Genomic DNA, 13244 nt, shown 5'->3' with positions numbered 1-13244 from the left:
GAAATATTTCCTCTCCTTCACTCTGAATATTTAGGGTATGGTAATGTGTCTGGAATTGGTGGGTTCTTGGTCTCACTGACTTCAAGAATGAAGCCACGGACCCTCGCGGTGAGTGTTACAGTTCTTAAAGGTGGCGTGTCTGGAGTTTGTTCCTTCTGATGTTCAGATGTGTTTGGAGTTTCTTCCTTCTTGTGGGTTCATCGTCTCGCTGGCTTCAGATGTGAAGCTGCAGACCTTCGCAGTGAGTGTTACAGCTCTTAAGGCTGCGCGTCTGGAGTTGTTCATTCCTCCTGGGCTTGTGGTCTCGCTGGCCTCAGGAGAGAAGCTGCAGACCTTCGCGGTGAGTGTTACAGCTCATAAAAGCAGTGTGGACGCAAAGAGTTAGCAGCAAGATTTATTGCAAAGAGCGAAAGAACAAAGGTTCCACAGTGTGGAAGGGGACCTGAGCGGGTTGCCATTGCTGGCTGGGGCAGCCTGCGATTATTCCCTTATCTGGCCCCACCCACATCCTGCTGATTGGTGCATTTTACAGAGAGCTGATTGGTCTGTTTTACAGAGAGCTGATTGGTCCGTTTTGACAGGATGCTGATTGGTGCATTTACAATCCCTGAGCTAGACACAAAAGTTCTCCAAGTCCCCACTAGACTAGCCAGACACAGAGCACTGACTGGTGCATTTACAAACCTTGAGCTAGACACTTGGTGCTGATTGGTGCATTTATAAACCTTGAGCTAGACACAGAGTGCCGACTGGTATATTTACAAACCCTGAGCTAGACACAGAGTGCTCATTGGTGCATTTACAAACCTTGAGGTAGATACAGAGTGCTGATTGGTGCACCCACAATCCCTTAGCTAGACATAAAGGTTCTCCAAGTCCCCACCAGATTCAGGAGCCCAGCTGGCTTCACCCAGTGGATCCTGCACCGGGGCTGCAGGTGGAGCTGCCTGCCAGTCTTGCGCCTTGTGCCTGCACTCCTCAGCCCTTGGGCGGTCGATGGGACCGGGTGCCGTGGAACAGGGGGCGACGCTTGTCAGGGAGGCTTGGGCTGTGCAGGAGCCCACGGCGGGGGGAGGCATGGCGGGCTGTAGGTCCCAAGCCCTGCCCGGCGGGAGGCAGTTGAGGCCTGTCGAGAATTCGAGCACAGTGCCTGCAGTCTGGCACTGCTGGGGGACTCGGTGCACCCTCTGCAGCTGCTGGCCCGGGTGCTAAGCCCCTCACTGCCTGGGCGGGTGGGGCCTGCTGGCGGCTCAGAGTGCGGGCCCGCCAAGCCCACGCCCACCCGGAATTCGCACTGGCCCAGGCCCACCCGGAACTCACGCTGGCCCGCAAGCGCCCGCGTGCAGTCCCGGTTCCCGCCAGCGTGTCTCTCTCCACACCTCCCTACAAGCTGAGGGAGTCGGCTCCGGCCTTGGCCAGCCCAGGAAGGGACTCCCACAGTGCAGTGGTGGGCTGAAGGGCTCCTCAAGTGTGGCCAGAGTGGGCGCCGAGGCTGAGGAGGCGCCAAGCGCGAGCAAGGGCTGCGAGGGCTGCCAGCAGGCTCTCACCTCTCAGTGATAATGGCATGAAAGCAAAGCTTTCATCCCTGTGGTAGGCAGAACAATTGTCCCCCCAAAATGTCTGCATCCTAATACTCAACTTTTAAATATGTTATGTAGCAAAGGAGAATTGAGGTTGTTAATTGGCTGATCTTAATACCAGGAGGTTTTCCTGGATTACCTAGGCAGGTCAAGTGTAATCACACGAGGCCTGTAAGTGTGGGAGGGGGAGGCAGGAGAGTTAGTACCAGAATGATGTGACGTGGGAAAGACCTAACCTGCCATTGCTCTGGCTTTGAAAGTGGAAGCTGGCAAAGAGCCAAGGAATATGGAAAGCCTCTAGAAGCTGGAAAAGGCAGTAAGGCAAACTGTCTCCTAGAGACTCCAGAAAGGAAGATAGTCCTACTGACATCTTAATTTCAGCCTAGTGAGACTCATTTCAGACTTCTGGCCTCCATAACGGTCAGATATAAAACTTGTGTTATTTTAAGCCACTGAGTTTATAGTAATTTGTTATAGGAGCAATATAAAATTAATACACTGACCGGGGTAGAAGTAGATAAAACCAGCTGGACATCTTCACTGAGGACATTGGTGATAGAACATGTTCCTTATTTTGTACACAAGGGAGTCTTCAAATTTGCCCTGGCAGAGAGAACTGAAAATGAGAGAATTATCTGGATGATCAAGGAAAACATATCAAATGCCACATTTCTTCCAAATAGGTTTTTCCTAGTCCTTGCCTTAGTTACCAGCTGAGCTTTCCAGAATGAGTCTGAAGTTTTTGAGTTTAGATTATTCTACATAGAACATTGACTTTTCTGTGATCCTTACCACTATACTATAAGGTCTTTCAAAGTGCAAACTATGTCTCATTCAACAGTGTGAGCTTAGCACTCAGCAAATAATTGTTGAACAAATGAATGAATGAATGTCTGCTTCCATTTCCTTTCAATTTTGACAATGAGTATGGTAGATCAATGTCTTAGTTCATTCTCACACTGCTATAAAGAACTGCCTGAAACTGGGTCATTTATAAAGGTTAAATTGACTCACAGTTCCACATGGCTGGGGAGGTCTCAGGAAACTTACAAGCATGGTGGAAGGTGAAGGGGAGGCAAAGACCTTCCTTATGTGGCAGCAGGAAAGAGAGAGCTAGCAAGAGCAGGGAAAACTGCCTTATAAAACCGTCAGATCTTGTGAGAACTCACTCACTGTCATGAGAGCAGCATGGTCCAATCCCCTCCCACTGGGTTACTCCCTCAACATGTGGGGACTATAGGGATTACAATTCAAGATGAGATTTGGGTGAGGACACAGTCAAACCATGGCAATCAGTGTGTGTATAGCAACTGTTGAGTTGGAAGATCACAAGTTAGGCTTGAATTCATCCAAGTCATTTTGCAAGACCTGGTTTGACAGACCAATTTGTTAAGCAAGATCATATTGTTGTAATTATTGTCCCTCAGCATATACATGGGCCAGGAACCAAGCATTAAAATGCAGTAAGTCCTTGGCATCTAATCTATTTTTTTTGTTGCTTGACCTGATCTGTGACAGACTGGAGAGTGAGCCTGAAAAGTCATCTGCAGCCCTGCCAGACTGCTGTAAGAATGACAGCTTTGGCTTGCCACTGGGAGCAGGATAACATGAGAGGTGATGCAGTCAGTCTGCAGGGGAAATTGGAACTCAGTTGTCCAGGAAGACTGGGACTAAGGACAAGGCAGGGAAGAATGAGAGAACATTAAGAGAACTGTGGGAAACCTTGGGTTGTTTAAGGTTGAGTTTGAGATGCATTCATTCAGTGATTGTTTGCTCTACAGGATGTTTTATGTAAGGCATCTTGCAAAATACCAAGAGGGAGGCAATGATGAATAATCACAGCTGACATTTATTTCCTGTTTATTATGTGTCAGGCACTGTGCTAAGCATTTTAAAAGCAGTATCTCATTTAATCTTCAAACCGATTTTATGAGGGAAGAACAACTATCATACTCATTAAGTTGATGAGGACAATTAAGCTTAGTGACAATAACTTGTGCAAGGGCACCCAGTAAGTGGCAAAACTGAATATTCAAACTGAGGTCTGGTTTAAAGGTCTATTATTTTAACCACTGCACATTATGGCCTGGTCTTTAATCACTGAACCTAATAATCTTATTGCTCCACTTTTATTCTTGGAGAGGAAATAAGATACACAAATAATATGAGAAAAATGCGGTAAGTGCTGTACAGAAGGACTGAGCTCAGCATTATGGAACACAGTACTTCTGAGAATGTAATCCAGACAGGATTTAAGCAGCAGGAGTTAGCAAATAACAGTAGAAGCCATTGAGTATTTATTGTAAGTCAGGTGCTTCACCTCCATTTATTCATTCATTCAAAAAATATTTACCAAGTTCTTGCTAGTCACCTGGTACCCTTCTAAGTACTTGGGACCCATTAAAAAATAAGAATTAGTATACCTGCCCTCTTGAATCTTGTATTCTAGTAGAGGGAGAGAAACAGTAAAGAATAAATTACACACGTATAGTTTATACACAAAAACACGTGTGTATACATGTTCGCATAAACTCACACCCACACCCACAGTTTTAAATGTTCAAGGGCATTATATGCAACGGAGGAAGAAAAAGTGGAAGAGTGCAATAGATACTTTAAATGGAGTAATCATGCGTTAGGGCATAACCAAAATATCTCACTGAATCCGCAAACTCTTTTGAGGCACGTATTATTTTTGTGCCCCCTTTTCAGAGAGTGAAACTGGCTTACAGAGGTTAACTAGTTTGTTCAAGAAAGTAATGGAATTGGGATAGCAATCAGGTATATGGACTCCAGAAGCTGTGTCCTCAATCCCTCTGCTATTCTCACTCCCCAAAATGTTGTCTCCTCTTCCTCCCCACTCTCCTTCTCCTCCTTCTCTTTCTCCTTTCTTCCCTCCCTTCCTTCTTCTTCTAGAAACCGCGTTTGTGGCTATCAGGATTAACATTCTAACTACTTAACGTTCTCCAGAACTTGCTGAACTTGGAGACACTGACAGCCCCTCCTCTACTGGCCCACCTCACTCTTAGTTATGGAGACCCCAGCAAAAATCACAAGAGCTTCAGTCACTTCACCCCTGCCTCCCACCATCTGCCCACCAGAAGCCACCTCCAGCACAGCAGAACCACATCATGTGTAGCCTCGTGGATTTAGCATTTGTTTCTCCGTTTTTTTCTGCTTTTTTTTCATTTTGTCAGATCTCCTGATTACTGAACCTTATCTATACTTACCATGTCCTTGGGAAACTGGGTCTTGGGTCAGCAGAGGCCAGTGGAAGAACCAACTTTTGAAGCTGGGCTATTGCTTTCCAGCCTAGGGATTAAAGAGTCTTTCCTGTCCTCTCTTTCACTCTTTCACAATGACCCAAGTCCAATAGACAACTTGGGGCCATGACAAATCTGCTTCTATTATGAGGTGGATATAAGTGAAAGAGAATTGGATTGGAGATCTCCAATTAGCACCACAACGTGTTCTCCTAAAAAGCCTGTTCTTTGAGACCTCTGCCTAGTCTGGTTTCCGAGGTCTCTACTAGTATTGTAATTAATCTTTAATGTACAAGCAAGTACTTTTGTTGTTATTAATCTGTCCACCAGGGCTAACCATGTACAAGATTATCAATAAGTAGATATTTTTATTTATGAATGAAGCAGTATATTCTGTCATTCAATTCTTAGTACGCAATGAGATAGGCACCATACTATTCTCCCTTCTTTATAGATGACAGAACTGAGGTACATGGAGGTTAAGTTGCCCAAGGCTACATCACTAGGGAATAGCAGGGCTGGACTAGAAACTGAAACCTGTCATAACTAATTTGTGATATTTTCTCTAGATGCTGAGGATCTAGGCAAGAGACCCTTGATTTCAGGAAACTTTCAGCCTAGTGGGGGAGAAAATCAAATAAATTCAAAATATTAATAACAGACCATTTCTTAAAAGTTGGGTAGTGTGCAGGTAGAATTCTGGGATAGAGCAACCAGGGAAACCAGTGGTATTTCTTTCTTCTTCCTCACCCAAACCATTTTTATCTTACCAGTAGCACCATATGCTTCTACAACTTACGCTTTCCATGAAGTGGGTCTGGCTGTCTTTCACCTCCTCATGATTCTGTTAGAGGACCATCCTGAAACATGTCCATGAGGATGGTAGCCAGTCATACCAGCTAATTTGTTTCCCTAAGCTCTGGTTATCTATTATTGCCTAATAAACTACTTTAACAGTTAATAGCTTAAACAAATCTATTTTATTATCTGTCATGATTTTCTGGGACAGGAATTTGGCAAGACGTGGCTTTGCTATTCTGCTCCACTTGGCAGAGACTCTAGTTACCGGGTGGTATATAACTGGCGGCTGGATTCATCCAGAGGGCCCAAGATGAGTTCACCCTACATCCTGGCACCTTTATGGACACCTGGAAAGCTGAGCTCCCTCTCCACGTACCCTCAGGTGGTCTTTCTATGTACTCCTCAGGTGATCTCTCCAGTAGGTTGTCAGAATTCTTATGGGGTGAGTCAGCTACCAAGAGATGCCAAAGTTGAAGCTGCCAGCTCTCTTAAAGTCTAAGCCTGGAAATGGCACTGCATGACTTCCATCAGCCTTCGTTGGTTAAAGCAGTTCCAGTCAGCCCTATCCAAGGGAAAGAGAAGCACACTCCACTTCTGGATGGAGGCATGTCAAAGAATTGGTGGCTGTCTTTTATCTATTACTGCTTCTAGTAGACTTTGCATGAAAATTGCTATGTGTGTGTGCATGTATATATATATATGTATTTTTTAGACAGGTTCTTACTCTGTCACCCAGGCTGGAGTGCAGTGATGTGATCACAGCTAACTGCAGCCTCAACCTCCCAAACTCAAGTGATCCTCCCATCTCAGCTTCCCAAGTAGCTGGGACCACAGGTGCACACCACCATGCCCGGCTAATTTTTTTTTTTTTGTAGAGATGGGGTCTCACTGTGTTGCCAAGGCTGATCTCTAACTCCTGGGATCAAGTGATCCTTCCACTTTAGCCTCCCAAAGTGCTAGGATTCCAGATGTAAACCACTGAACTTGGCCAGATTCAAAATATTTCTAATAAAAATTGCCTATTTCTGAAGACTCATTGAAGCTGGGGTGCCACAGCCTTCAATATTAAAAATATTGAATTCAATATTCAAATATATTTAATTCAGTATTCAATATTGATATGATTTGGCTCTGTGTCCCCACCCAAATCTCATGTTGAATTGTCATCCTGAGTTTTAGAGGTGGGATCTGTTGGGAGGTGATTGAATTATGAGAGTGGTTTCTAATGGTTTAGCACCATCCCCCTAGTGCTGTTTCATGATAGAGTTCTCATGAGATCCAGTTGCTTGAAAGTGTGTAGTGCTTCCCCCTTAACTCTCTCTCCTGCTCTACCATGTGAGGATGGTGCTTGCTTTCCCCTCTCCTCCCACCATGATTGTCAAGTTTCCTAAGGCCTCCCCAGCCATGCTTCCTGTACAGCCTGTGGAACTGGGAGTCAATTAAACCTCTTTTATTCATAAATTACCCAGTCTCAGTTATGTCTTTATAACAGTGTGAGAAGGATCTTATACAGAAATTTGGTACCAGAGAAATTGGGCATTGCTATAATGATACCTAAAATGGGCAGAGGTTGGAACAGTTTGGAGGGCTCAGAAGATAGGAAGATAAGGGAAAGTTTGGGGCTTCCTAGAGACTTTTTGAATGGTTGTGACCAAAATGCCCATAGTGATATTGACAGTGAAGTCCAGGTTGGGGAGGTCTCAGATGGAGATGAGGAATTTATTGGGAACTGGAGTAAAGGTCACTCATGCTATGCTTTAGCAAAAAGACTAGTGGCATTTTGCCCCTGCCCTAGAGATCAACTTACGTTTTAACTTGAGAGATATGACTTAGGGCATCTGGTGGACAAAATTTCTAAGCAGTAAAGCATTCAAGAAGTGCCCTGGCTGCTTCTAATAGCATATGTTCATGTGCATTCACAAAGAGATGGTCTGAAATTGGAACTTCTATTTAAAAGGGAAACAGGGCATAAAAGTTTGGAAAATTTGCAGCTTGACCATGTAGTAGAAAAGAAAAACCCATTTTCTTGGAAGGAATTTAAGCTGGCTGCAGAAATTTGCATAAAGAGGAGCCAAATGTTAATAGCCAAGACAATGGGAAAAATGCCTACAAGACATTTTGGAGATCTTTCTGGCAGCCCCTCCCATCACAGGCCTGAAGGTCTAGGAGGGACAAATGGTTTCATGGGCCAGGCCAGGGGCCCCACTGCTCTGTGCAGCCTTGGGACATGGTGCCCTGCATTGCAGCCACTCCAGCTCCAGCTATGAATAATATGGGCCAAGGTACAGCTTGAGCCATTGCTTCAGAGAGTGCAAGCCTCAAGCCTCAGTGGCTTCCACATGGTGTTGGGCCTGCAGGTGCATAGAGAGTGAGAATTGAGGCTTGGGAGCTTCCACCTAGATTTCAGAGGATTTACAGAAATGCCTGGATACCCAGGCAGTAGTCTGCTGCAAGGGTGGAATCCTCATGGAGAACCTCTATTAGGGCAGTGTGGAAGGGAAATGTGGGGTTGGAGCCCCCACATAGAGTCCCCACTGGGGTACTGCCTAGTGGAGCTGTGAGAAGTGGGCCACTGTCCTCCAGACCCCAGAATGGTTGATCCACCAACAGCTTGTACTGTGTGCCTGGAAAAGCTGCAGGCACTCAATGCCAGCCTGTGAAAGCAGCCACAGGGGCTGTACCCTGTGAAGCCAGGGGGTGGAGCTACCCACACCCACCAAGTATCAGTGTGCCCTGGATGTGAGACATGGAGTCAAAGGAGATTATTTTTGAGGTTTAAGATTTAATGACCACCCTGCTGGGTTTCAGACTTGCATGGGGCCTGTATCTCCTTTATTTTGGCCACTTTCTCCCTTTTGGAACGAGAGCATTTACCCAATGCCTATAACTCCATTGTGTCTTGAAAGTAACTAACTTGTTTTTGATTTTATAGGTTTATAGAGAGAAGAGACTTGCCTTGCCTTAGGTGAGACTTTGGAGTTGGACTTTTGAGTTAATGCTGGAATGAGTTAAGACTTTGGGGGATGTTGGCAAGGCATAGTTGTGTTTTGAAATGTGTGAAGCACATGAGGTTTGGGAGGTGCCAGGGGTGGAATGATATGGTTTGGCTCTGTGTCCCTATGCAAATCTCATGTTGAATTGTGATCCTGAGTGTAGGAAGAGGGGCCTGTGGGAGGTGATTGGATCATGAGGGCAGTTTCTAATGGTTTAGCACCATCCCCCTAGTGCTGTCTTGTGATAGAGTTCTCGTGAGATCTGGTTGCTTGAAAGTGTATAGCACTTACCCCTTAACTCTCTTTATCCTGCTCCACCATGTGAGGATGGTGCTTGCTTCCCCTTTGCCTTCCACCATGATCATAAGTTTCCTAAGGCTTCCCCAGCCATGCTTCCTGTACAGCTTGTGGAACTGGACTCAATTAAACCTCTTTTATTCATAAATTACCCAGTCTTAGGTATGTCTTTATAGCAGTGTGAGAATGGACTAATACAAATATATATTCAATATATATTCAATGTTTAAATAAGACAACCAGAATTTCTTAGACCAGTGAATGTACGGTCATTGTCTTTTAATATTCATATGTAAATTTTGAATTTCAAATGGTATTATGAAAACTAGTGGGGGATATTTAGATCTCCCTTGCAATTTTGGCAGCAGAAGTGACTGTTTTCACAAGCCATGGACTGAGGATTAAGATGGACAGCAGGCAGGTTTGGGAATCATATGAGCTGTTAAAGGAAAACTGTGGGAAGCTATTCAGAGAGCAAGTGGGCTACACTCATTCCAAGAGGAGGAGTTGTGGAAATTTCCGAGAAAGACAGAGAGCAAATCTTGAGAAAATAGGATTCCTGGGACCAGTGCCAGGGAAAAGCAACTTCTAGAACCATTCCAGAAACACTATAGGTTACAGTAGGTGTTTGTTTAATAAGAGAAATAATTAGTAAAGAGATGACTGTGGACGTGTTCTAGACCAGGGGCCTCAGAGAGAGTGGACCTGGGAATAAAGAAACTCTTAGACTACTTTGGGAGAATTAAATGAAAGTATTTGTGTGAACTAAGGGCCCATGCCTCGCACATGACAGACACCCAAAAAATATTAGTTTCCTTCTAGTCCTTAGTTTTTTTTTTTCAAAAGTAGAAAAAAGACAAAAGGTTTGCATTGAATTGCGAGAATAGGTAGATAAAAACAGTGGGCTTAAAAGATAATTTTACTTTTGTGGGTTAAGATGTAGAGCAGAACTGTCTCATAGAGCTTTCTGCAGTGATGAAAATATTCTATATCTGCACTGTTCAATATGTTATCCACAGACCACATATGAATATTGAGTTGTTGGGATATGCTAGAGTGGCTGAAGAAGTAAATCTAAAACTTTAATGTTAATTAATTTAAATAGTTTCATGTGGCTGGTGGTTGTTATATTGGACAGAAGGATTTACTTAATATTTATTTGAAGCATAGTCCATAATATAACATAGTACTTATTAACCTTAGATATATAATATGTGCATCTTGAAAGCAAGTTTAATTGTTTATTGAGGTACATCAAGCAGGTAGGAGAAAAAGTTAGGCTTATGGCTAATAGGGAGCAAATGTAGAGGCCTAAATACAAGCATTTAAGACAAAGACTGAAGGAGGGGTAGTAATTTAGGACCAATTGGTTGCCCTGCACAAACAAGACCCTGGTGCATATCAGTAACTATGTATCAGAACACTATGGTTTGGATTTGCAAAGAAGTTCAGAGTGCTTTCTAGCCCTGTTGCAGGTAGCAAATTGAACAAAATGAGTATTATTTATATTCACCTGGCATAATTTGTTATTCGACTTTTTCTGATGGCAGTAATGGAACTGGAGCAGTTAAACCACATTCTCTAGGGTACTGGTACTACTGCCAAAAGCGGAAAACTTTCATCTTTCAAAACCTCAATCAGCCAGTTTCTCATCTGCATCCCATAAATCATCAAGAAGGAACAAGCTCATTATCTCAGCACCAGGGACAAAAGTCTTTTACATGACACTGAACTTCTGACTACTGCAAAACATGGCAGCTTGCATCATATCTTTAACAGATATGTTGGTCCCTTTAACAGACTGGGCCAGAAGTTTGAGGGTATGGTCTGAAATTTCAATTTTGTTATGTGTTGTGACTTGCACTGGGCCAAGTCCAGAGGTAATTGGGCCTAGTGGTCTGAAGAGTTGCTTTGATGTTGTGTAATTTTAGTAGATTTTGGGAAAGAGAGGTGGGGACATCTGTCCCTGAAGATATTTTCTCATAGAAGCAAGGAATTACAGGAACTTCTCTGTTGTGTTTTGGGTAAGTGTTTCCATGCTGCTACTCTGAATAATAGGGTAGATATTTCCAGGTACAGGCTGTAAAAATTTGCTATATTACCTCCATTCTGTATGTAGTTCCTTCTCTACATAACAGTGTTGGTTAGGTAGTGGAACCTTCTAAATTACACACTGTGTGATTCCTGTGTCATATAGAATGTTCTATGATTCTTAGCCAGATAATCATATTCCCAGAAAAGGCCTCTCAACTTTCACGTGCCTTTCTAAGGACAGAAATACTCTGAGTGTTGCATAAAGGGTGTTCCAAATATGGGCATTCACCTGTTTCCTGATGAAAAAAAGATAATTTGGTATGAATAAAAAAAATGGGATGCTTTGTAATGGGTTTGGCAAACCTTTCCTGTAACAGGTTACATAATAAATATTTTAGGCTTTTGGGATATGTAATCTCTATTGTAACTACTCAAATGGGCAGCAAAGCAAAAGCAATATGTAAATGAATATTGCTGTGTTCCAATAAACTTTATGGACTCTGAAATTCGAATTTCGTGTAATTTTCACTTGTAATGAAATAGTCTTTCTCTTTTGTGGTTTTTCAGCTATTTAAAAATGTAAAGACAATTGTAACCTTTCAGACTTAAAAAGAAAAGAAAAACAAAACAAAACAAAAAACAACCAAAATGGCCGACCAGGTTTGATCTGTAGGCAGTAGTTTAGTGAGTACCAATTCTAAGATACACACATAAGTAACTAGAGTGTAAATGTTTCATACAAATTATTATAGATATTACCAGGTTGTAGCGTTTTAGAGTGAAGGAAGACTTTATATTTCCATTTGTATTTATAGAATTCAAAACCACAATTTGTTTATAATGAGTACATTTGTATTTTTTTAAAAATGAAAGAAGAATAAAGCATAGTTTTATGGCCCAGTAGAAAAGATAACTGAAAAGATAACTGTCTTAGGAGTCCAGGATATTTTGCTCAGCTTTGACTCTATGTAAGGGCTTATTATACTGAACTTTCTTATCTCTAAAATGAGAATGATGCTGGCTCTCCCACTCTCATAGGGCTGTTATAAAAACCAAATGAGATTGTGCTTTGGAAAGTGCTTGCAAAATATCAAGTGCTACATGTGTGTAAAATAATTTTCCAGGAATATCCCCAAAGCTTTTGGGCTGCTGTATCATATAATTTCTCTCAGTAATTGTGTGGAAAAAATACTTTATAAATGCATAGATATAGATAGATATTTTTATATAATACATGCAGTGATGATCTGATGAGAAAAATGATCTATCCTGAATGTTTTATCTTTTAGTAGCATTAGCAATCTTGATATGCATGAATCTTTTAAAACCATGCTACAAACCTTTGTTTCATTTAGAATATATGTCTTTTTTGACTTACCCCAAACCCCAAAATGACCAAATGGGGATGAAATATGCCAGCATGCACCTCATGCCTGGGAAGATACATAAAACAATGGGTTGAGGATTGGATTAAAGAAAGACAAAGGCCTTCACACAAGTGATTCTTCCTAATATTGAAAGGTTACCAGCTAACAAGTTAGGAAGGTAGTCTCTTTGACCTTCTGCTATTCAGAGAGATATTGGCAATAAACAATTGTATGTGTGTGTGTGTGTATGTGTGTAATGTAAGTGTAAATGAAAGTGAAAGGACATATACAATATACTACAATGAGGGAATAATTTCAAGTGTAAAAAATGTTCATCTTAAAATCATTCAGTTTGTTTCATTTTAATTTAATCAATTTTGTCAATGGCTTTTTTTTTTTAACCTGCAAGGAATAATTCACTGAAGACCAGAAAACATTGTGTAAATTTTTGTTTATGTTTCTTAGGATATGAAATCACTTGTCCCCTAAATGGAGAGTTTTAATTAAAATAAACGAGAAACCAGGGAAGTGAAGGAGAAAGACATTTAAACATATTTTTCTTGCATAAGGTTTTTCATGTTTCCTTCATAAAAGTTGAATTTCCCTTCTGGGCTTTGCAGTGTAGTTTGTATAATTATTCTGGAGAAATGAGAAATGTGAGAAGGAGAATGGTGTATTTGAGAACTAACCCCAAATATTTGCTACATGCGGCTGATTTCAGTTAACTCTCCAAGCACCACAATAATGGTGTAGATGTCATGAATGATGATGGTTTAAAGTTTTATATTTCCCACTTCTGACACTCATTTTCACAGTATTGGTTTCTGTAGCCACTTGTTTTTACTCATTCTGCTGGAGATGTATATATATATATATATATATATACACACACACACATATATATATATT

The sequence above is a fragment of the Hylobates moloch genome, unplaced genomic scaffold, assembly GCF_009828535.3.
Source record: "Hylobates moloch isolate HMO894 unplaced genomic scaffold, HMol_V3 SCAFFOLD_16, whole genome shotgun sequence".
NCBI lineage: Eukaryota > Metazoa > Chordata > Mammalia > Primates > Hylobatidae > Hylobates > Hylobates moloch.
Note: the sequence above shows the minus strand (reverse complement) of the source record.